The sequence below is a fragment of the Vicugna pacos genome, unplaced genomic scaffold, assembly GCF_048564905.1.
Source record: "Vicugna pacos unplaced genomic scaffold, VicPac4 scaffold_20, whole genome shotgun sequence".
NCBI classification, from domain to species: Eukaryota; Metazoa; Chordata; class Mammalia; order Artiodactyla; family Camelidae; genus Vicugna; species Vicugna pacos.
The window spans coordinates 75,146,490-75,173,190 of record NW_027328741.1 but is presented as its reverse complement, the minus strand read 5'-3'; positions in this window follow the sequence as shown (position 1 = coordinate 75,173,190).

Here is a 26,701-nt window from a genome sequence, read left to right as displayed (position 1 = left end):
TAAATTCTATATTTTGTATTTATATTCTATATTCAAAATTCTGTGTTCTGCATTCCATGTTCTAAATTCGATATTAAGTATTCTGTATTCTATATTCTAAATTCCGTGTTCTGCATTTATGTTCTAAATACTATATTCAGTGTTCTGTATTCTATTTTCTAAATACTGTGTTCTACATTCCATGTTCTAAATTCTTTATTCTATATTCTCTATTATATATTCTATATTGTGTGTTCTTCATTCTATACTCTAAATACTATATTTTGCCTTCCATATTCTATATTCTAAATTTTGAATTCTAAATTCTATATTCAGTATTCTGTTTTCTATATTCTAAATTCTGTGTTCTGCATTCCATGTTCTATATTCTATTTTCAGAATTCTATATTCTATATTCTAAATTCTGTGTTCTGCATTGTATGTTCTAAATTCTATATTCAGTATTCTGTTTTGTATATTCTAAATTCTGTGTTTGAATTCCAAGTTCAAAATTCTGGGTTCTGTATTCTGTTTTCCATATTCTATATTCTGTGTTCTACATTCTATATTCTGTAATCTATATTCTGCTTTCCTTATTCTATATTCTATATTCTGTGTCCAACATTCTATACTCTAAATTCTATTTTTATTATTCTGTATTCTATTTTCTAAATTCTGTGTTCTACATTCCATGTTCTAAATTCTGGGTTCTATATTCTCTATTCTATATTCTGTGTTCTACATTCTATTTTCTAAATTCTATATTCAGTATTTTTTATTCTATATTCTAAATTCTATGTTCTGCATTACATGTTCTAAGTTCTATATTCAGTATTCTGCTTTCTGTATTCTAAATTCTGTGTTCTGCATCATATGTTCTAAATTCTGTATTCAGTATTATGTATTCTATATTCTAAATTCTGTGTTCGCATTCCATTTCTAAATTCTGGGTTTTATATTCTCTTTTATATATTCTATATTTTGTGTTCTTCATTCAATATTCCACATTCTATATTCTGCATTCCGTATTCTATATTCTATATTCTGTGTTTTACATTCAATATTCTAAATTCTATATTAAGAATTGTGTATTCTATAATCTAAATTCTGTGTTCAGCATTCCATGTTCTAAATTCTGAGTTCTATATTCTCTACTCTATTCTATATTTTGTGTTTTTCATTCTATATTCTACATACTATATTCTGCCTTCCGTATTCTATATTCCATACTATGTGCTCTACATTCTTTATTCTAATTCTATATTCAGTATTCAGTATTCTATATTCTAAATTCTGTGTTCTGCATTATATGTTCTAAATTCAATATTCAGGATTCTGTATTCTATATTCTTAATTCTGTGTTATGCATTCCATGTTCTAAATTCTGAATTCTATATACTCTATGCTATATTCTATATTCTGTGTTCTACATTCTATATTCTAAATTCTGTGTTCTGCATTCTATGTTCTAAATACTATATTCATTATTCTGTGTTCTATATTCTAAATTCTGTGTTCTGCATTCCATATTCTAAATTCTGGGTTCTGTATTCTGTTTTCCATAGTCTATATTTTGTGTTCTACATTCTATATTCTGTATTCTATATTCTGCATCCCGAATTCTACATTGTATATTCTGTGTTCTACATTCTATATGCTAAATTCTATATTCAGTATTCATATTCTATTTTCTAAATTCTGTGTTCTGCATTCCATGTGCTAAATTCTGTATTCTATAATCTGTATTCTATGTTCTGTGTTCTACATTCTATATTCTAAATTCTATATTCAGTATTCTGTATTGTAAGTTCTAAATTCTGTGTTCTGCATTTCATGTTCTACATTCTGGGTTCTACATTGTCTATTGTATATTCTATATAATGTGTTCTTCATTCTATACTCTACATACTATATTTTGAATTCCGTAGTCTATATTATATATTCTTTGTTCTAAATTTTTAATTCTAAATTCTATATTCTGTATTCTATATTCTATATACTAAATTCGGTGTTCTGCATTCCATGTTCTATATTCTATATTCAGTATTCTGTATTCTATATTCTAAATTCTGTGTTCTGCATTATATGTTCTAAATTCTATATTCAGTATTCTGTATTCTATAGTCTATATTTTGTGTACTGCATTCCATGTTATAAATTCTGAGTTCTGTATTCTGTTCTCCATATTCTATACTCTGTGTTCTACATTCTATATTCTGCATTCCGAATTCTTTATTATATATTCTGTGTTTTACATTCTATATTCGAAATTCTATATTCAGTATTCTGTATTATATGGTCTAAATTCTGTGTTCTGCTTTCTATGTTCTAAATTCTATATTCATTTTTCTGTGTTCTATATTCAAAAATCTGTGTTCTGAATTCCATGTTCAAAATTCTGGATTCTGTATTCTGTTTTCCATATTCTATATTCTGTGTTCTACATTCTATATTCTGTATTCTATATTCTGCTTCCCGTATACTATATTCTATATGCTGTGTCCTATATTCTATATTCTAAATTCTATTTTCAGTATTCTGTATTCTATTTTCTAAATTCTGTGTTCTACATTCCATGTTCTAAATTGTGGATTCTATATTCTCTATTATATATTCTGTGTTCTACATTCTATATTCTAAATTCTATATTCAGTATATGTTTTCTCTATTCAAAATTCTATGTTCTGAATTCCATGATCTAAATTCTATATTCAGTATTCTGTTTTCTGTATTCTACATTCTGTGTTCTGCATTCTATGTTCTAAATTGTATATTCTGTATTCTGTATTGTAAATTCAAAATTCTGTGTTCTGCAATCGAAGTTCTAATTTCTGTGTTCTGCATTCCATGTTCTAAATTCTGTGTTCTATATTCTCTATTGTATATTCTATATTCTGTGTTCTACATTCTATATTCAAAATTCTATATTCAGTATTCTGTATTCTATATTCTAAATTCTATTTTCTGCATTCCATGCTCTTAATTCTGGGTTCTATATTTTCTATTCTATATTCTATATTCTGTGTTACAGATTCTATATTCTAAATTATATATTCAGTATTCTGTATTCTATATTCTAAATTCTGTGTTCTGCATTGCATGTTCTATATTCTATACTTAGTATCCTGTATTCTATATTCTATATTCTGTGTTCTACATTCTATATTCTAAATTCTATATTCAGAATTCTGTATTCTATTTTCTATATTCTGTGTTCAGCATTCCATGTTCTAAATTCTTTGTTCTATATCCTCTATTCTATATTCGATAATGTGTGTTCTTCATTCCATACTCTACATACAATATTTTGCATTCCGTATTCTATATTCTAAATTCTGAGTTCTAAGTTCTAAATTCTAAATTCTATATTCAGTATTCTATAGTCTATATAATAAATTCTGTGTTCTGCATTCTATATTCTAAATTCTATATTCAGTATTCTGCATTCTACTTTCCAGATTAAGAGTTCTGAATTTCATTTTCTAAATTCTGGATTCTATAATTTATATTCTGTGTTCTACATTCTATATTCTAAATTCTATATTCAGTATTATGTATTCTATTGTCTAAATTCTGTTTTCTGCATTCAATATTCTAAATTCTATATTCATTATTACCTATTCTATATTCTAAATTCTGTGTTCTGCATTCCATATTCTAAATTCTGAATTCTATATTCTCTATTCTATATTGAATATTCTGTGTTCTACATTCGAAATTCTAAATACTATATTCAGTATTCTGTATTCTATATTCTAAATTCTCTGTTCTGCTTTCCATTTCTAAATTCGAGGTTTTATATTCTCTTTTATATATTCTATATTTTGTGTTCTTCATTCTATATTCCACATTCTATATTCTGCATTCCGTATTCTATATTCTATATTCTGTGTTTTACATTCTATATTCTAAATTCTATATTAAGAATTGTGTATTCTATAATCTAAATTCTGTGTTCTGCATTCCATGTTCTAAATTCTGAGTTCTATATTCTCTACTCTATTCTATATTTTGTGTTTTTCATTCTATATTCTACATACTATATTCTGCCTTCCGTATTCTATATTCCATACTATGAGCTCTACATTCTGTATTCTAATTCTATATTCAGTATTCAGTATTCTATATTCTAAATTCTGTGTTCTGCATTATATGTTCTAAATTCAATATTCAGGATTCTGTATTCTATATTCTTAATTCTGTGCTATGCATTCCATGTTCTAAATTCTGAATTCTATTTCCTCTATGCTATATTCTATATTCTGTGTTCTACATTCTATATTCTAAATTCTGTATTCTGCATTCTATGTTCTAAATTCTATATTCATTTTTCTGTGTTCTATATTCTAAATTCTGTGTTCTGCATTCCATATTCTAAATTCTGGGTTCTGTATTCTGTTTTCCATAGTCTATATTCTGTGTTCTACATTCTATATTCTGTATTCTATATTCTGCATTCCGAATTCTACATTGTATATTCTGTGTTCTACTTTCTATATGCTAAATTCTATATTCAGTATTCATATACTATTTTCTAAATTCTGTGTTCTGCATTCCATGTGCTTAATTCTGTATTCTATAATCTGTATTCTATGTTCTGTGTTCTACATTCTATATTCTAAATTCTATATTCAGTATTCTGTATTGTAAGTTCTAAATTCTGTGTTCTGCATTACATGTTCTACATTCTGGGTTGTACCTTGTCTATTGTATATTCTATATAATGTGTTCTTCATTCTATACTCTACATACTATATTTTGCATTCCGTAGTCTATATTATATATTCTTTGTTCTAAATTTTTAATTCTAAATTCTATATTCAGTATTCTATATTCTATATACTAAATTTGGTGTTCTGCATTCCATGTTCTATATTCTATATTCAGTATTCTGTATTCTATATTCTAAATTCTGTGTTCTGCATTATATGTTCTAAATTCTATATTCAGTATTCTGTATTCTATAGTTTAAATTCTGTGTTCTGCATTACAAGTTCTAAATTCGGGGTTTTGTATTCTGTTTTCCATATTCTATATTCTGTGTTCTACATTCCATATACTGTATTCTGTATTCTGCATTCCGTATTCTATATTGTATATTCTGTGTTCTTCATTATATATTCTAAATTCTATATTCACTATTCCGTATTCTATATTCTAAATTCTGTGTTCGGCATTCCATTACTAAATTCTATGTTCTATATTCTCTATTTTATATTCTTTATATGGTGTTCTGCATTCTATATTCTGCATTCATTTTCTATGTTCTATGTCCTGTGTTCTATATTCTGTATTCTAAATTCTATATTCAGTATTCTGTATTCTATAGTCTGAATTCTCTGTTCTACGTTCTATATTCAAAATTCTAAATTCAGTATTCTGTATTCTATATTCTAAATTCTGTGTCCTGCATTCCAAATTCTAAATTCTGGCTTCTATATTCTCTATTATATATCCTATATTTTGGGTTCTTCATTCTATATACCACATTCTATATTCTGAATTCCGTATACTATATTCTATGTTCTGTGTTTTACATTCTATATTCTAAATTCTATATTCAGTATTCTGTATACTATAATCTAAATTCTGTGTTCTGCATTCCATGTACTATTTTTTGGGTTCTGTATTCTGTTTTCCATATTCTATATTTTGTGTTCTACATACTATATTCTAAATTCTATATTCAGTATTTGGTATTATATATTTAAATTCTGTGTTCTGCACTCCATTACTAAATTCTAGGTTCTATATTCTCTTTTATATATTCAATATTTTGTGTTCTTAATTCTATATTCTACATTCTATATTCTGCATTCATTTTCCATATTCTATGTTCTGTTTTCTATATTCTGTATTCTAATTCCTATATTCAGTATTCTGTATTCTATATTCTGAATTCGGTGTTCTACATTCTATATTCAAAATTCTAAATTCAGTATTCTGTATTCTATATTCTAAATTCTATGTTCTGCATTCCATGATCTAAATACTGGCTTCTATATTCTCTTTGATATATTCTATATTTTGTGTTGTTCTTTCTATATTCCACATTCTATATTCTGCATACGGTATTCTATATTGAATATTCTGTGTTTTACGTTCTATATTCGAAATTCTATATTCAGTATTCTGTATTCTATAACCTAAACTCTGTATTCTTTATTCCATGTTCTAAATTCTGTGTTCTATATTCTCTAATCTATTCTATATTGTGTGTTTTTCATTCTATATTCTACATAGTATAGTCTGCATTCCGTATTCTATATACTATATTATGTGTTCTTCATTCTATATTCTAAATTCTATATTCTCTATTCTGTATTCTGTATTCTAAATTCTGTGTTCTGCATTCCATGATCTAAATTCTGGATTCTATATTCTCTTTCTATATTCTATATTCTGTTTTCTTCATTCTATTTTCCACATTCTATATTCTGCATTCCGTATACTATATTCTATATTCTGTGTTTTACATTTTATTTTCGAAATTCTATATTCAGTATTCTGTATTCTATAATCTAAACTATGTGTTCTGCATTCCATGTTCTAAATTCTGGGTTCTATATTCTCTATTCTATATTCTATATTTTGTGTTCTACATTCTATATTATAAATTCTATATTCAGTATTCTGTATTCTATATTCTAAATTCTATTTTCTGCATTCCATGCTCTTAATTCTGGGTTCTATATTCACTATTCTATATTCTATATTCTGTGTTACAGATTCTATATTCTAAATTCTATATTCAGTATTCTGTATTCTATATTCTAAATTCTGTGTTCTGCATTGCATGTTCTATATTCTATATTTAGTATCCTGTATTCTATATTCTATATTCTGTGTTCTACATTCTATATTCTAAATTCTATATTCAGAATTCTGTTTTCTATTTTCTATATTCTGTGTTCTGAATTCATTTTCTAAATTCTGTAGTCTATATAATAAATTCTGTGTTCTGCATTCTATATTCTAAATTCTATATTCAGTATTCTGAATTCTACTTTCCAGATTCAGTGTTCTGAATTTCATTTTCTAAATTCTGGATTCTATATTCTATATTCTGTGTTCTACATTCTATATTCTAAATTCTATATTCAGTATTATGTATTCTATTGTCTAAATTCTGTTTTCTGCATTCAATATTCTAAATTCTATATTCATTATTACCTATTCTATATTCTAAATTCTGTGTTCTGCATTCCATATTCTAAATTCTGAATTCTATATTCTCTATTCTATATTCAATATTCTGTGTTGTACATTCGAAATTCTAAATTCTATATTCAGTATTCTATATTCTATATTCTAAATTCTCTGTTCTGCTTTCCATGTTCTAAATTCTGGGTTCTATATTGTCTGTTCTATATTCTATATTGTGAGTTCTTCATTCTATACTCTACATACTATATTTTGCATGCCGTTGTCTATATTCTAAATTCTGAGTTCTAAATTCTTAATTCTAAATTCTATATTCAGTAATCCATATTCTATATACTAAATTCTGTGTTCTGCTTTCTATGTTCTAAATTCTATATTCAGTATACTGTATTCTATTTTCTAAATTCAGTGTTCTGCATATCATGTTCTAAATTCTGGATTCTATATTCTCTATTCTGTGTTCTACATTCTATGTTGTAAATTCTATATCCAGTATTCTGTATTCTATATTCTAAATTCTGTGTTCAGCATTCCATGTTCTATATTCTATTTTCAGTGTTTTATATTCTATATTCTAAATTATGTGTTCCGCATTCTATGTTCTAAATTCTATATTCACTATTCTGTATTATATATTCTAAATTCTGTGTTTGCATTCAATGTTCTAAATTCTGGATTCTATACTTTGTATTATATATTCTATAATCTGTGTTCTTCATTCAGTATTCTAAATTCTGTATTCATTATTCTGTATTCTATTGTCAAAATTCTGAGTTCTGCATTCTATGTTCTAAATTCTATATTCATTATTCTGTGTTCTATATGCTAAATTCTGTGTTCTGAATTCCATGTTCAAAATTCTGGGTTCTGTATTCTGTTTTCCATATTCTATATTCTGTGTTCTACATTCTATAGTCTGTAATCTATATTCTGCTTTCCTTATTCTATATTCTATATTCTGTGTCCTACGTTCTATATTCTGAATTCTATTTTTATTATTCTGTATTCTATTTTCAAAATTCTGTGTTCTACATTCCATGTTCTAAATTCTGGGTTCTATATTCTCTATTCTATATACTGTGTTTTATATTCTATTTTCTAAATTCTATGTTCAGTATTTTTTATTCTATATTCTAAGTTCTATGTTCTGCATTTCATGTTCTAATTTCTATATTCAGTATTCTGCTTTCTGTATTCTAAATTCTGTGTTCTGCATCATATGTTCTAAATTCTGTATTCAGTATTATGTTTTCTGTATTCTAAATTCTGTGTTCTGCATTCCATTTCTAAATTCTGGCTTCTATATTCTCTTTTATATATTCTATATTTTGTGTTGTTCTTTCTATATTCCACATTCTATATTCTGCATAAGGTATTCTATATTGAATATTCTGTGTTTTACATTCTATATTCGAAATTCTATATTCAGTATTCTGTATTCTATAACCTAAACTCTGTATTCTTCATTCCATGTTCTAAATTCTGGGTTCTATATTCTCTAATCTATTCTATATTGTGTGTTTTTCATTCTATATTCTACATATTATAGTCTGCATTCCGTATTCTATATTCTATATTATGTGTTCTTCATTCTATATTCTAAATTCTATATTCTCTATTCTGTATTCTATATTCTAAATTCTGTGTTCTGCATTCCATTATCTAAATTCTGGGTTCTATATTCTCTTTCTGTATTCTATATTCTGTTTTATTCATTCTATTTTCCACATTCTATATTCTGCATTCCGTATACAATATTCTATATTCTGTGTTTTACATTTTATATTCGAAATTCTATATTCAGTATTCTGTATTCTATAATCTAAACTATGTTTTCTGCATTCAATGTTCTAAATTCTGGGTTCTATATTCTCTATTCTATATTCTATATTTTGTGTTCTACATTCTATATTCTAAATTCTATATTCAGTATTCTGTATTCTATATTCTAAATTAGATTTTCTGCTTTCCATGCTCTTAATTCTGGGTTCTATATTCTCTATTCTATATTCTCTATTCTGTGTTACAGATTCTATATTCTAAATTCTATATTCAGTATTCTGTATTCTATATTCTAAATTCTGTGTTCTGCATTGCATGTTCTATATTCTATATTTAGTATCCTGTATTCTATATTCTATATTCTGTGTTCTACATTCTATATTCTAAATTCTATATTCAGAATTCTGTATTCTATTTTCTATATTCTGTGTTCAGTGTTCCATGTTCTAAATTCTGTGTTCTATATCCTCTATTCTATATTCGATATTGTGTATTCTTCATTCTATACTCTACATACAATATTTTGTGTTCCGTATTCTATATTCTAAATTCTGAATTCTAAGATCTAAATTCTAAATTCTATATTCAGTCTTCTATAGTCTATATAATAAATTCTGTGTTCTGCATTCTATATTCTAAATTCTATATTCAGTATTCTGCATTCTACTTTCCAGATTCAGTGTTCTGAATTTCATTTTCTAAATTCTGGATTCTATATTCTATATTCTGTGTTCTATATTCTATATTCTAAATTGTATATTCAGTATTACCTATTCTATATTCTAAATTCTGTGTTATGCATTCCATGTTCTATATTCTGAATTCTATATACTCTATGCTATATTCTATATTCTGTGTTCTACATTCTATATTCTATATTCTGTGTTCTGCATTGTATGTTCTAAATTCTATATTCATTATTCTGTGTTCTATATTCTAAATTCTGTGTTCTGCATTCCATATTCTAAATTCTGGGTTCTGTATTCTGTTTTCCATAGTCTATATTCTGTGTTCTACATTCTATATTCTGTATTCTATATTCTGCATTCCGAATTCTACATTGTATATTCTGTGTTCTACATTCTATATGCTAAATTCTATATTCAGTATTCATATACTATTTTCTAAATTCTGTGCTCTGCATTCCATGTGCTTAATTCTGTATTCTATAATCTGTAGTCTATGTTCTGTGTTCTACATTCTATATTCTAAATTCTATATTCAGTATTCTGTATTGTAAGTTCTAAATTCTGTGTTCTGCATTAAATGTTCTACATTCTGGGTTGTACCTTGTCTATTGTATATTCTATATAATGTGTTCTTCATTCTATACTCTACATACTATATTTTGCATTCCGTAGTCTATATTATATATTCTTTGTTCTAAATTTTTAATTCTAAATTCTATATTCAGTATTCTATATTCTATATACTAAATTTGGTGTTCTGCATTCCATGTTCTATATTCTATATTCAGTATTCTGTATTCTATATTCTAAATTCTGTGTTCTGCATTATATGTTCTAAATTCTATATTCAGTATTCTGTATTCTATAGTCTAAATTCTGTGTTCTGCATTACAATTTCTAAATTCGGGGTTTTGTATTCTGTTTTCCATATTCTATATTCTGTGTTCTATATTCTATATACTGTATTCTGTATTCTGCATTCCGTATTCTATATTGTATATTCTGTGTTCTTCATTATATATTCTAAATTCTATATTCACTATTCCGTATTCTATATTCGAAATTCTGTGTTCGGCATTCCATTACTAAATTCTAAGTTCTATATTTTCTATTTTATATTCTTTATATGGTGTTCTGCATTCTATATTCTGCATTCATTTTCTTTGTTCTATGTTCTGTGTTCTATATTCTGTATTATAAATTCTATATTCAGTAGTCGGTATTCTATAGTCTGAATTCTCTGTTCTACGTTCTATATTCAAAATTCTAAATTCAGTATTCTGTATTCTATATTCTAAATTCTGTGTCCTGCATTCCATATTCTAAATTCTGGCTTCTATATTCTCTATTATATATTCTATATTTTGTGTTCTTCATTCTATATTCCACATTCTATATTCTGAATTCCGTATACTATATTCTATATTCTGTGTTTTACATTCTATATTCTTAATTCTATATTCAGTATTCTGTATTCTATAATCTAAATTCTGTGTTCTGCAATCCATTACTAACTTCTAGGTTCTATGTTCTCTTTTATATATTCAATAATTTGTGTTCTTATTTCTATATTCTACATTCTATATTCTGCATTCATTTTCCATATTCTATGTTCTGTTTTCTATATTCTGTATTCTAATTCCTATATTTAGTATTCTGTATTCTATATTCTGAATTCGGTGTTCTACATTCTATATTCAAAATTCTAAATTCAATATTCTGTATTCTATATTCTAAATTCTGTGTTCTGCATTCCATGATCTAAATACTGGCTTCTATATTCTCTTTTATATATTCTATATTTTGTGTTGTTCTTTCTATATTCCACATTCTATATTCTGCATACGGTATTCTATATTGAATATTCTGTGTTTTACGTTCTATATTCGAAATTTTATATTCAGTATTCTGTATTCTATAACCTAAACTCTGTATTCTGCATTCCATGTTCTAAATTCTGGGTTCTATATTCTCTAATCTATTCTATATTGTGCGTTTTTCATTCTATTTTCTACATAGTATAGTCTGCATTCCATACTCTATATTCTATATTATGTGTTCTTCATTCTATATTCTAAATTCTATATTCTCTATTCAGTTTTATATATTCTAAATTATGTGTTCTGCATTCCAGGATCTAAATTCTGGGTTCTATATTCTCTTTCTATATTCTATATTCTGTTTTCTTCATTCTATTTTCCACATTCTATATTCTTCATTCCGTATACTATATTCTATATTCTGTGTTTTACATTCTATATTCTAAATTCTATATTCAGTATTCTGTATTCTATAATTTAAATTCTGTGTTCTGAATTCCATGTTCTAAATTTTGGGTTCTGTATTCTGTTTTCCATGTTCTATATTCTGTGTTCTACATTCTGTATACTGTATTCTATATTCTTCATTCCGTATTCAATATTCTATATTTTGTGTTCTTCATTATATATTCTAAATTCTATATTCAGTATTCCGTGTTCTATATTCTAAATTCTGTGTTCGGCATTCCATTACTAAATTCTAAGTTGTATATTCTCTTTTTTATAATCTTAATTTTTTGTTCTTCATTCTATATTCTACATTCTATATTCTTCATTCTATATTCTGCATTCCGTATAGTAGATTCTATATTCTGTGTTTTACATTCTATATTCTAAATTCTATATTCAGTATTCTGTATTCTATAATCTAAATTCTGTGTTCTGCATTCCATGTTCTAAATTCTGGGTTCTATATTCCCTTTCTATATTCTATATTCTGTGTTCTGCATTCCATGATCTAAATACTATATTCAGTATTCTGTACTCTATATTCTATATTCTGTGTTTTACATTGTATATTCCAAATTCTATATTCAGTATTCTGTATTCTATTTTCTAAATTCTGTGTTGTACATTCCATTTTCTAAATTCGGTATTCAATATCCTCTATTTTATATTCTATATTGTGTGTACTTCATTCTATACTCTACATACTATATTTTACATTCCGTACTGTGTAGTCTAAATTTTGAGTTCCAAATTCTAAATTCTAAATTCTATATTCAGAATTATGTTTTCTATATTCTAAATTCTGTGTTCTGCATTCCGTGTTCTATATTCTATTTTCAGTATTCTATATTCTATATCCTGTGTTCTAAATTCTATGTTCTAAACTCTATATTCAGTATTCTGTATTCTATATTCTAAATTCTGTGTTGTGCATTCCATGTTCTAATTTCTATATTCAGTATTCTGTATTCCGTATTCTAAATTCTGTGTTCTGCATTCGATGATCTAAATTCTATATTCAGTAATCTGTATTCTATATTCTAAATTCTGTGTTTTGCATTCCATGTTATAAATTTTGGCTTCTGTATTCTGTTTTCCATATTCTATATTCTATGTTCTACATTCTATATTCTAAATTATATATACAGTGTTTTGTATTCTATATTATAAATTCTGTGTTCTGCATTCCATTCCTAAATTCTAGGTTCTATATTCTCTTTTATATATTCAGTACTTTGTGTTCTTCATTCTATATTCTACATTTTATATTTTGCATTCATTCTCTATATTCTATATTCTGTATTCTAAATTCAATATTCAGTATTCTGTATTCTATAACTGAATTCTCAGTTCTACATTCTATATTCAAAATTCTAAATTCAGTATTCTGTATTCTATATTCTATATTCTGTGTTCTGCATTCCATGATCTAAATTCTGACTTCTTTATTGTCTTTTATATATTCTATAATTTGTGTTGTTCTTACTATATTCCACATTCTATATTCTGCATTTCGTATTCTATGTTATATATTCTGTGTTTTACATTCTATATTCGAAATTCTATATTCAGTATTCTGTATTCTATAATCTAAATTCTGTGTTCTGCATTCCATGTTCTATATTCTGGGTTCTATATTCTGTACTCTATTCTATATAGTGTGTTTTTCATTCTATATTCTACATACTATTGTCTGCATTCAGTATACTATATTCTATATTGTGTGATCTACATTCTATATTTTAAATACTATATTCGGTATTCTGTATTCTATATTCTAAATTTTGTGTTCTGCATTCCGTGTTATAAATTCTGGTTTCTATATTCTCAATTCTATATTCTATATTCTGTGTTCTACATTATATATTCTAAATTCTATATTTTGTATTTATATTCTATATTCAAAATTCTGTGTTCTGCATTCCATGTTCTAAATTCGATATTAAGTATTCTGTATCCTATATTCTAAATTCCGTGTTCTGCATTGATGTTCTAAATACTATATTCAGTGTTCTGTATTCTATTTTCTAAATACTGTGTTCTACATTCCATGTTCTAAATTCTTTATTCTATATTCTCTATTATATATTCTATATTGTGTGTTCTTCATTCTATACTCTAAATACTATATTTTGCCTTCCATATTCTATATTCTAAATTTTGAATTCTAAATTCTATATTCAGTATTCTGTTTTCTATATTCTAAATTCTGTGTTCTGCATTCCATGTTCTATATTCTATTTTCAGAATTCTATATTCTATATTCTAAATTCTGTGTTCTGCATTCTATGTTCTAAATTCTATATTCAGTATTCTGTTTTGTATATTCTAAATTCTGTGTTTGAATTCCAAGTTCAAAATTCTGGGTTCTGTATTCTGTTTTCCATATTCTATATTCTGTGTTCTACATTCTATATTCTGTAATCTATATTCTGCTTTCCTTATTCTATATTCTATATTCTGTGTCCTACATTCTATACTCTAAATTCTATTTTTATTATTCTGTATTCTATTTTCTAAATTCTGTGTTCTACATTCCATGTTCTAAATTCTGGGTTCTATATTCTCTATTCTATATTCTGTGTTCTAGATTCTATTTTCTAAATTCTTTATTCAGTATTGTTTATTCTATATTCTAAATTCTGTGTTCTGCATTATATGTTCTAAATTCTATATTCAGTATTCTGTATTCTATAGTCTAAATTCTGTGTTCTGCATTCCATTTCTAAATTCTGGGTTTTATATTCTCTTTTATATATTCTATATTTTGTGTTCTTCATTCTATATTCCACATTCTATATTCTGCATTCCGTATTCTATATTCTATATTCTGTGTTTTACATTCTATATTCTAAATTCTATATTAAGAATTGTGTATTCTAGAATCTAAATTCTGTGTTCTGCATTCCATGTTCTAAATTCTGAGTTCTATATTCTCTACTCTATTCTATATTTTGTGTTTTTCATTCTATATTCTACATACTATATTCTGCCTTCCGTATTCTATATTCCATACTATGTGCTCTACATTCTTTATTCTAATTCTATATTCAGTATTCAGTATTCTATATTCTAAATTCTGTGTTCTGCATTATATGTTCTAAATTCAATATTCAGGATTCTGTATTCTATATTCTTAATTCTGTGTTATGCATTCCATGTTCTAAATTCTGAATTCTATATACTCTATGCTATATTCTATATTCTGTGTTCTACATTCTATATTCTAAATTCTGTGTTCTGCATTCTATGTTCTAAATACTATATTCATTATTCTGTGTTCTATATTCTAAATTCTGTGTTCTGCATTCCATATTCTAAATTCTGGGTTCTGTATTCTGTTTTCCATAGTCTATATTCTGTGTTCTACATTCTATATTCTGTATTCTATATTCTGCATCCCGAATTCTACATTGTATATTCTGTGTTCTACATTCTATATGCTAAATTCTATATTCAGTATTCATATTTTATTTTCTAAATTCTGTGTTCTGCATTTCATGTTCTACATTCTGTGTTCTACATTGTCTATTGTATATTCTATATAATGTGTTCTTCATTCTATACTCTACATACTATATTTTGCATTCCGTAGTCTATATTATATATTCTTTGTTCTAAATTTTTAATTCTAAATTCTATATTCAGTATTCTATATTCTATATACTAAATTCGGTGTTCTGCATTCCATGTTCTATATTCTATATTCAGTGTTCTGTATTCTATATTCTAAATTCTGTGTTCTGCATTATATGTTCTAAATTCTATATTCAGTATTCTGTATTCTATAGTCTATATTTTGTGTTCTGCATTCCATGTTATAAATTCTGGGTTCTGTAATCTGTTTTCCATATTCTATACTCTGTGTTCTACATTCTATATTCTGCATTCCGAATTCTAAATTATGTATTCTGTGTTTTACATTCTATATTCGAAATTCTATATTCAGTATTCTGTATTATATGGTCTAAATTCTGTGTTCTGCTTTCTATGTTCTAAATTCTATATTCATTTTTCTGTGTTCTATATTCAAAAATCTGTGTTCTGAATTCCATGTTCAAAATTCTGGATTCTGTATTCTGTTTTCCATATTCTATATTCTGTGTTCTACATTCTATATTCTGTATTCTATATTCTGCTTCCCGTATACTATATTCTATATGATGTGTCCTATATTCTATATTCTAAATTCTATTTTCAGTATTCTGTATTCTATTTTCTAAATTCTGTGTTCTACTTTCCATGTTCTAAATTGTGGATTCTATATTCTCTATTATATATTCTGTGTTCTACATTCTATATTCTAAATTCTATATTCAGTATATTTTTTTCTCTATTCTATATTCTATGTTCTGAATTCCATGATCTAAATTCTATATTCAGTATACTGTTTTCTGTATTCTATATTCTGTGTTCTGCATTCTATATTCTAAATTGTATATTCTGTATTCTGTATTGTAAATACAAAATTCTGTGTTCTGCAATCCAAGTTCTAATTTCTGTGTTCTGCATTCCATGTTCTAAATTCTGTGTTCTATATTCTCTATTGTATATTCTATATTCTGTGTTCTACATTCTATATTCAAAATTCTATATTCAGTATTCTGTATTCTATATTCTAAATTCTATTTTCTGCATTCCATGCTCTTAATTCTGGGTTCTATATTCTCTATTCTATATTCTATATTCTGTGTTACAGATTCTATATTCTAAATTATATATTCAGTATTCTGTATTCTATATTCTAAATTCTGTGTTCTGCATTGCATGTTCTATATTCTATATTTAGTATCCTGTATTCTATATTCTATATTCTGTGTTCTACATTCTATATTCTAAATTCTATATTCAGAATTCTGTATTCTATTTTCTATATTCTGTGTTCAGCGTTCCATGTTCTAAATTCTGTGTTCTATATCCTCTATTCTATATTCGAAATTGTGTGTTCTTCATTCTATACTCTACATACAATATTTTGCATTCCGTATTCTATATTCTAAATTCTGAGTTCTAAGTTCTAAATTCTAAAGTCTATATTCAGTATTCTATAGTCTATATAATAAATTCTGTGTTCTGCATTCTATATTCTAAATTCTATATTCAGTATTCTGCATTCTACTTTACAGATTAAGTGTTCTGAATTTCATTTTGTAAATTCTGGATTCTATATTTTATATTCTGTGTTCTATATTCTATATTCTAAATTCTATATTCAGTATTATGTATTCTATTGTCTAAATTCTGTTTTCTGCATTCAATATTCTAAATTCTATATTCATTATTACCTATTCTATATTCTAAATTCTGTGTTCTGCATTCCATATTCTAAATTCTGAATTCTATATTCTCTATTCTATATTCAATATTCTGTGTTCTACATTCGAAATTCTAAATTCTATATTCAGTATTCTGTATTCTATATTCTAAATTCTCTGTTCTGCTTTCCATTTCTAAATTCTGGGTTTTATATTCTCTTTTATATATTCTATATTTTGTGTTCTTCATTCTATATTCCACATTCTATATTCTGCATTCCGTATTCTATATTCTATATTCTGTGTTTTACATTCTATATTCTAAATTCTATATTAAGAATTGTGTATTCTATAATCTAAATTCTGTGTTCTGCATTCCATGTTCTAAATTCTGAGTTCTATATTCTCTACTCTATTCTATATTTTGTGTTTTTCATTCTATATTCTACATAGTATATTCTGCATTCCGTATTCTATATTCCATACTATGTGCTGTACATTCTGTATTCTAATTCTATATTCAGTATTCAGTATTCTATATTCTAAATTCTGTGTTCTGCATTATATGTTCTAAATTCAATATTCAGGATTCTGTATTCTATATTCTTAATTCTGTGTTATGCATTCCATGTTCTAAATTCTGAATTGTATTTCCTCTATGCTATATTCTATATTCTGTGTTCTACATTCTATATTCTAAATTCTGTATTCTGCATTCTATGTTCTAAATTCTATATTCATTATTCTGTGTTCTATATTCTAAATTCTGTGTTCTGCATTCCATATTCTAAATTCTGGGTTCTGTATTCTGTTTTCCATAGTCTATATTCTGTGTTCTACATTCTATATTCTGTATTCTATATTCTGCATCCCGAATTCTACATTGTATACTCTGTGTTCTACATTCTATATGCTAAATTCTATATTCAGTATTCATATTCTATTTTCTAAATTCTGTGTTCTGCATTCCATGTGCTAAATTCTGTGTTCTATAATCTGTATTCTATGTTCTGTGTTCTACATTCTATATTCTAAATTCTATATTCAGTATTCTGTATTGTAAGTTCTAAATTCTGTGTTCTGCATTACATGTTCTACATTCTGTGTTCTACATTGTCTATTGTATATTCTATATAATGTGTTCTTCATTCTATGCTCTACATACTATATTTTGCATTCCGTAGTCTATATTATATATTCTTTGTTCTAAATTTTTAATTCTAAATTCTATATTCAGTATTCTATATTCTATATACTAAATTTGGTGTTCTGCATTCCATGTTCTATATTCTATATTCAGTATTCTGTATTCTATATTCTAAATTCTGTGTTCTGCATTATATGTTCTAAATTCTATATTCAGTATTCTGTATTCTATAGTCTATATTTTGTGTTCTGCATTCCATGTTATAAATTCTGGGTTCTGTAATCTGTTTTCCATATTCTATACTCTGTGTTCTACATTCTATATTCTGCATTCCGAATTCTAAATTATGTATTCTGTGTTTTACATTCTATATTCGAAATTCTATATTCAGTATTCTGTATTATATGGTCTAAATTCTGTGTTCTGCTTTCTATGTTCTAAATTCTATATTCATTTTTCTGTGTTCTATATTCAAAAATCTGTGTTCTGAATTCCATGTTCAAAATTCTGGATTCTGTATTCTGTTTTCCATATTCTATATTCTGTGTTCTACATTCTATATTCTGTATTCTATATTCTGCTTCCCGTATACTATATTCTATATGATGTGTCCTATATTCTATATTCTAAATTCTATTTTCAGTATTCTGTATTCTATTTTCTAAATTCTGTGTTCTACATTCCATGTTCTAAATTGTGGATTCTATATTCTCTATTATATATTCTGTGTTCTACATTCTATATTCTAAATTCTATATTCAGTATATTTTTTTCTCTATTCTAAATTCTATGTTCTGAATTCCATGATCTAAATTCTATATTCAGTATACTGTTTTCTGTATTCTATATTCTGTGTTCTGCATTCTATGTTCTAAATTGTATATTCTGTATTCTGTATTGTAAATTCAAAATTCTGTGTTCTGCAATCCAAGTTCTAATTTCTGTGTTCTGCATTCCATGTTCTAAATTCTGTGTTCTATATTCTCTATTGTATATTCTATATTCTGTGTTCTACATTCTATATTCAAAATTCTATATTCAGTATTCTGTATTCTATATTCTAAATTCTATTTTCTGCATTCCATGCTCTTAATTCTGGGTTCTCTATTCTCTATTCTATATTCTATATTCTGTGTTACAGATTCTATATTCTAAATTATATATTCAGTATTCTGTATTCTATATTCTAAATTCTGTGTTCTGCATTGCATGTTCTATATTCTATATTTAGTATCCTGTATTCTATATTCTATATTCTGTGTTCTACATTCTATATTCTAAATTCTATATTCAGAATTCTGTATTCTATTTTCTATATTCTGTGTTCAGCGTTCCATGTTCTAAATTCTGTGTTCTATATCCTCTATTCTATATTCGAAATTGTGTGTTCTTCATTCTATACTCTACATACAATATTTTGCATTCCGTATTCTATATTCTAAATTCTGAGTTCTAAGTTCTAAATTCTAAAGTCTATATTCAGTATTCTATAGTCTATATAATAAATTCTGTGTTCTGCATTCTATATTCTAAATTCTATATTCAGTATTCTGCATTCTACTTTCCAGATTAAGTGTTCTGAATTTCATTTTCTAAATTCTGGATTCTATATTTTATATTCTGTGTTCTATATTCTATATTCTAAATTCTATATTCAGTATTATGTATTCTATTGTCTAAATTCTGTTTTCTGCATTCAATATTCTAAATTCTATATTCATTATTACCTATTCTATATTCTAAATTCTGTGTTCTGCATTCCATATTCTAAATTCTGAATTCTATATTCTCTATTCTATATTCAATATTCTGTGTTCTACATTCGAAATTCTAAATTCTATATTCAGTATTCTGTATTCTATATTCTAAATTCTCTGTTCTGCTTTCCATTTCTAAATTCTGGGTTTTATATTCTCTTTTATATATTCTATATTTTGTGTTCTTCATTCTATATTCCACATTCTATATTCTGCATTCCGTATTCTATATTGTATATTCTGTGTTTTACATTCTATATTCTAAATTCTATATTAAGAATTGTGTATTCTATAATCTAAATTCTGTGTTCTGCATTCCATGTTCTAAATTCTGAGTTCTATATTCTCTACTCTATTCTATATTTTGTGTTTTTCATTCTATATTCTACATAGTATATTCTGCATTCCGTATTCTATATTCCATACTATGTGCTGTACATTCTGTATTCTAATTCTATATTCAGTATTCAGTATTCTATATTCTAAATTCTGTGTTCTGCATTATATGTTCTAAATTCAATATTCAGGATTCTGTATTCTATATTCTTAATTCTGTGTTATGCATTCCATGTTCTAAATTCTGAATTGTATTTCCTCTATGCTATATTCTATATTCTGTGTTCTACATTCTATATTCTAAATTCTGTATTCTGCATTCTATGTTCTAAATTCTATATTCATTATTCTGTGTTCTATATTCTAAATTCTGTGTTCTGCATTCCATATTCTAAATTCTGGGTTCTGTATTCTGTTTTCCATAGTCTATATTCTGTGTTCTACATTCTATATTCTGTATTCTATATTCTGCATCCCGAATTCTACATTGTATACTCTGTGTTCTACATTCTATATGCTAAATTCTATATTCAGTATTCATATTCTATTTTCTAAATTCTGTGTTCTGCATTCCATGTGCTAAATTCTGTGTTCTATAATCTGTATTCTATGTTCTGTGTTCTACATTCTATATTCTAAATTCTATATTCAGTATTCTGTATTGTAAGTTCTAAATTCTGTGTTCTGCATTACATGTTCTACATTCTGTGTTCTACATTGTCTATTGTATATTCTATATAATGTGTTCTTCATTCTATGCTCTACATACTATATTTTGCATTCCGTAGTCTATATTATATATTCTTTGTTCTAAATTTTTAATTCTAAATTCTATATTCAGTATTCTATATTCTATATACTAAATTTGGTGTTCTGCATTCCATGTTCTATATTCTATATTCAGTATTCTGTATTCTATATTCTAAATTCTGTGTTCTGCATTATATGTTCTAAATTCTATATTCAGTATTCTGTATTCTATAGTCTATATTTTGTGTTCTGCATTCCATGTTATAAATTCTGGGTTCTGTAATCTGTTTTCCATATTCTATACTCTGTGTTCTACATTCTATATTCTGCATTCCGAATTCTAAATTATGTATTCTGTGTTTTACATTCTATATTCGAAATTCTATATTCAGTATTCTGTATTATATGGTCTAAATTCTGTGTTCTGCTTTCTATGTTCTAAATTCTATATTCATTTTTCTGTGTTCTATATTCAAAAATCTGTGTTCTGAATTCCATGTTCAAAATTCTGGATTCTGTATTCTGTTTTCCATATTCTATATTCTGTGTTCTACATTCTATATTCTGTATTCTATATTCTGCTTCCCGTATACTATATTCTATATGATGTGTCCTATATTCTATATTCTAAATTCTATTTTCAGTATTCTGTATTCTATTTTCTAAATTCTGTGTTCTACATTCCATGTTCTAAATTGTGGATTCTATATTCTCTATTATATATTCTGTGTTCTACATTCTATATTCTAAATTCTATATTCAGTATATTTTTTTCTCTATTCTAAATTCTATGTTCTGAATTCCATGATCTAAATTCTATATTCAGTATACTGTTTTCTGTATTCTATATTCTGTGTTCTGCATTCTATGTTCTAAATTGTATATTCTGTATTCTGTATTGTAAATTCAAAATTCTGTGTTCTGCAATCCAAGTTCTAATTTCTGTGTTCTGCATTCCATGTTCTAAATTCTGTGTTCTATATTCTCTATTGTATATTCTATATTCTGTGTTCTACATTCTATATTCAAAATTCTATATTCAGTATTCTGTATTCTATATTCTAAATTCTATTTTCTGCATTCCATGCTCTTAATTCTGGGTTCTCTATTCTCTATTCTATATTCTATATTCTGTGTTACAGATTCTATATTCTAAATTATATATTCAGTATTCTGTATTCTATATTCTAAATTCTGTGTTCTGCATTGCATGTTCTATATTCTATATTTAGTATCCTGTATTCTATATTCTATATTCTGTGTTCTACATTCTATATTCTAAATTCTATATTCAGAATTCTGTATTCTATTTTCTATATTCTGTGTTCAGCGTTCCATGTTCAAAATTCTGTGTTCTATATCCTCTATTCTATATTCGAAATTGTGTGTTCTTCATTCTATACTCTACATACAATATTTTGCATTCCGTATTCTATATTCTAAATTCTGAGTTCTAAGTTCTAAATTCTAAAGTCTATATTCAGTATTCTATAGTCTATATAATAAATTCTGTTTTCTGCATTCTATATTCTAAATTCTATATTCAGTATTCTGCATTCTACTTTCCAGATTAAGTGTTCTGAATTTCATTTTCTAAATTCTGGATTCTATATTTTATATTCTGTGTTCTATATTCTATATTCTAAATTCTATATTCAGTATTATGTATTCTATTGTCTAAATTCTGTTTTCTGCATTCAATATTCTAAATTCTATATTCATTATTACCTATTCTATATTCTAAATTCTGTGTTCTGCATTCCATATTCTAAATTCTGAATTCTATATTCTCTATTCTATATTCAATATTCTGTGTTCTACATTCGAAATTCTAAATTCTATATTCAGTATTCTGTATTCTATATTCTAAATTCTCTGTTCTGCTTTCCATTTCTAAATTCTGGGTTTTATATTCTCTTTTATATATTCTATATTTTGTGTTCTTCATTCTATATTCCACATTCTATATTCTGCATTCCGTATTCTATATTGTATATTCTGTGTTTTACATTCTATATTCTAAATTCTATATTAAGAATTGTGTATTCTATAATCTAAATTCTGTGTTCTGCATTCCATGTTCTAAATTCTGAGTTCTATATTCTCTACTCTATTCTATATTTTGTGTTTTTCATTCTATATTCTACATAGTATATTCTGCATTCCGTATTCTATATTCCATACTATGTGCTGTACATTCTGTATTCTAATTCTATATTCAGTATTCAGTATTCTATATTCTAAATTCTGTGTTCTGCATTATATGTTCTAAATTCAATATTCAGGATTCTGTATTCTATATTCTTAATTCTGTGTTATGCATTCCATGTTCTAAATTCTGAATTGTATTTCCTCTATGCTATATTCTATATTCTGTGTTCTACATTCTATATTCTAAATTCTGTATTCTGCATTCTATGTTCTAAATTCTATATTCATTATTCTGTGTTCTATATTCTAAATTCTGTGTTCTGCATTCCATATTCTAAATTCTGGGTTCTGTATTCTGTTTTCCATAGTCTATATTCTGTGTTCTACATTCTATATTCTGTATTCTATATTCTGCATCCCGAATTCTACATTGTATACTCTGTGTTCTACATTCTATATGCTAAATTCTATATTCAGTATTCATATTCTATTTTCTAAATTCTGTGTTCTGCATTCCATGTGCTAAATTCTGTGTTCTATAATCTGTATTCTATGTTCTGTGTTCTACATTCTATATTCTAAATTCTATATTCAGTATTCTGTATTGTAAGTTCTAAATTCTGTGTTCTGCATTACATGTTCTACATTCTGTGTTCTACATTGTCTATTGTATATTCTATATAATGTGTTCTTCATTCTATGCTCTACATACTATATTTTGCATTCCGTAGTCTATATTATATATTCTTTGTTCTAAATTTTTAATTCTAAATTCTATATTCAGTATTCTATATTCTATATACTAAATTTGGTGTTCTGCATTCCATGTTCTATATTCTATATTCAGTATTCTGTATTCTATATTCTAAATTCTGTGTTCTGCATTATATGTTCTAAATTCTATATTCAGTATTCTGTATTCTATAGTCTATATTTTGTGTTCTGCATTCCATGTTATAAATTCTGGGTTCTGTAATCTGTTTTCCATATTCTATACTCTGTGTTCTACATTCTATATTCTGCATTCCGAATTCTAAATTATGTATTCTGTGTTTTACATTCTATATTCGAAATTCTATATTCAGTATTCTGTATTATATGGTCTAAATTCTGTGTTCTGCTTTCTATGTTCTAAATTCTATATTCATTTTTCTGTGTTCTATATTCAAAAATCTGTGTTCTGAATTCCATGTTCAAAATTCTGGATTCTGTATTCTGTTTTCCATATTCTATATTCTGTGTTCTACATTCTATATTCTGTATTCTATATTCTGCTTCCCGTATACTATATTCTATATGATGTGTCCTATATTCTATATTCTAAATTCTATTTTCAGTATTCTGTATTCTATTTTCTAAATTCTGTGTTCTACATTCCATGTTCTAAATTGTGGATTCTATATTCTCTATTATATATTCTGTGTTCTACATTCTATATTCTAAATTCTATATTCAGTATATTTTTTTCTCTATTCTAAATTCTATGTTCTGAATTCCATGATCTAAATTCTATATTCAGTATACTGTTTTCTGTATTCTATATTCTGTGTTCTGCATTCTATGTTCTAAATTGTATATTCTGTATTCTGTATTGTAAATTCAAAATTCTGTGTTCTGCAATCCAAGTTCTAATTTCTGTGTTCTGCATTCCATGTTCTAAATTCTGTGTTCTATATTCTCTATTGTATATTCTATATTCTGTGTTCTACATTCTATATTCAAAATTCTATATTCAGTATTCTGTATTCTATATTCTAAATTCTATTTTCTGCATTCCATGCTCTTAATTCTGGGTTCTCTATTCTCTATTCTATATTCTATATTCTGTGTTACAGATTCTATATTCTAAATTATATATTCAGTATTCTGTATTCTATATTCTAAATTCTGTGTTCTGCATTGCATGTTCTATATTCTATATTTAGTATCCTGTATTCTATATTCTATATTCTGTGTTCTACATTCTATATTCTAAATTCTATATTCAGAATTCTGTATTCTATTTTCTATATTCTGTGTTCAGCGTTCCATGTTCTAAATTCTGTGTTCTATATCCTCTATTCTATATTCGAAATTGTGTGTTCTTCATTCTATACTCTACATACAATATTTTGCATTCCGTATTCTATATTCTAAATTCTGAGTTCTAAGTTCTAAATTCTAAAGTCTATATTCAGTATTCTATAGTCTATATAATAAATTCTGTGTTCTGCATTCTATATTCTAAATTCTATATTCAGTATTCTGCATTCTACTTTCCAGATTAAGTGTTCTGAATTTCATTTTCTAAATTCTGGATTCTATATTTTATATTCTGTGTTCTATATTCTATATTCTAAATTCTATATTCAGTATTATGTATTCTATTGTCTAAATTCTGTTTTCTGCATTCAATATTCTAAATTCTATATTCATTATTACCTATTCTATATTCTAAATTCTGTGTTCTGCATTCCATATTCTAAATTCTGAATTCTATATTCTCTATTCTATATTCAATATTCTGTGTTCTATATTCGAAATTCTAAATTCTATATTCAGTATTCTGTATTCTATATTCTAAATTCTCTGTTCTGCTTTCCATTTCTAAATTCTGGGTTTTATATTCTCTTTTATATATTCTATATTTTGTGTTCTTCATTCTATATTCCACATTCTATATTCTGCATTCCGTATTCTATATTGTATATTCTGTGTTTTACATTCTATATTCTAAATTCTATATTAAGAATTGTGTATTCTATAATCTAAATTCTGTGTTCTGCATTCCATGTTCTAAATTCTGAGTTCTATATTCTCTACTCTATTCTATATTTTGTGTTTTTCATTCTATATTCTACATAGTATATTCTGTATTCCGTATTCTATATTCCATACTATGTGCTCTACATTCTGTATTCTAATTCTATATTTAGTATTCAGTATTCTATATTCTAAATTCTGTGTTCTGCATTATATGTTCTAAATTCAATATTCAGGATTCTGTATTCTATATTCCTAATTCTGTGTTATGCATTCCATGTTCTAAATTCTGAATTGTATTTCCTCTACGCTATATTCTATATTCTGTGTTCTACATTCTATATTCTAAATTCTGTATTCTGCATTCTATGTTCTAAATTCTATATTCATTATTCTGTGTTCTATATTCTAAATTCTGTGTTCTGCATTCCATATTCTAAAATCTGGGTTCTGTATTCTGTTTTCCATAGTCTATATTCTGTGTTCTACATTCTATATTCTGTATTCTATATTCTGCATCCCGAATTCTACATTGTATACTCTGTGTTCTACATTCTATATGCTAAATTCTATATTCAGTATTCATATTCTATTTTCTAAATTCTGTGTTCTGCATTCCATGTGCTAAATTCTGTATTCTATAATCTGTATTCTATGTTCTGTGTTCTACATTCTATAT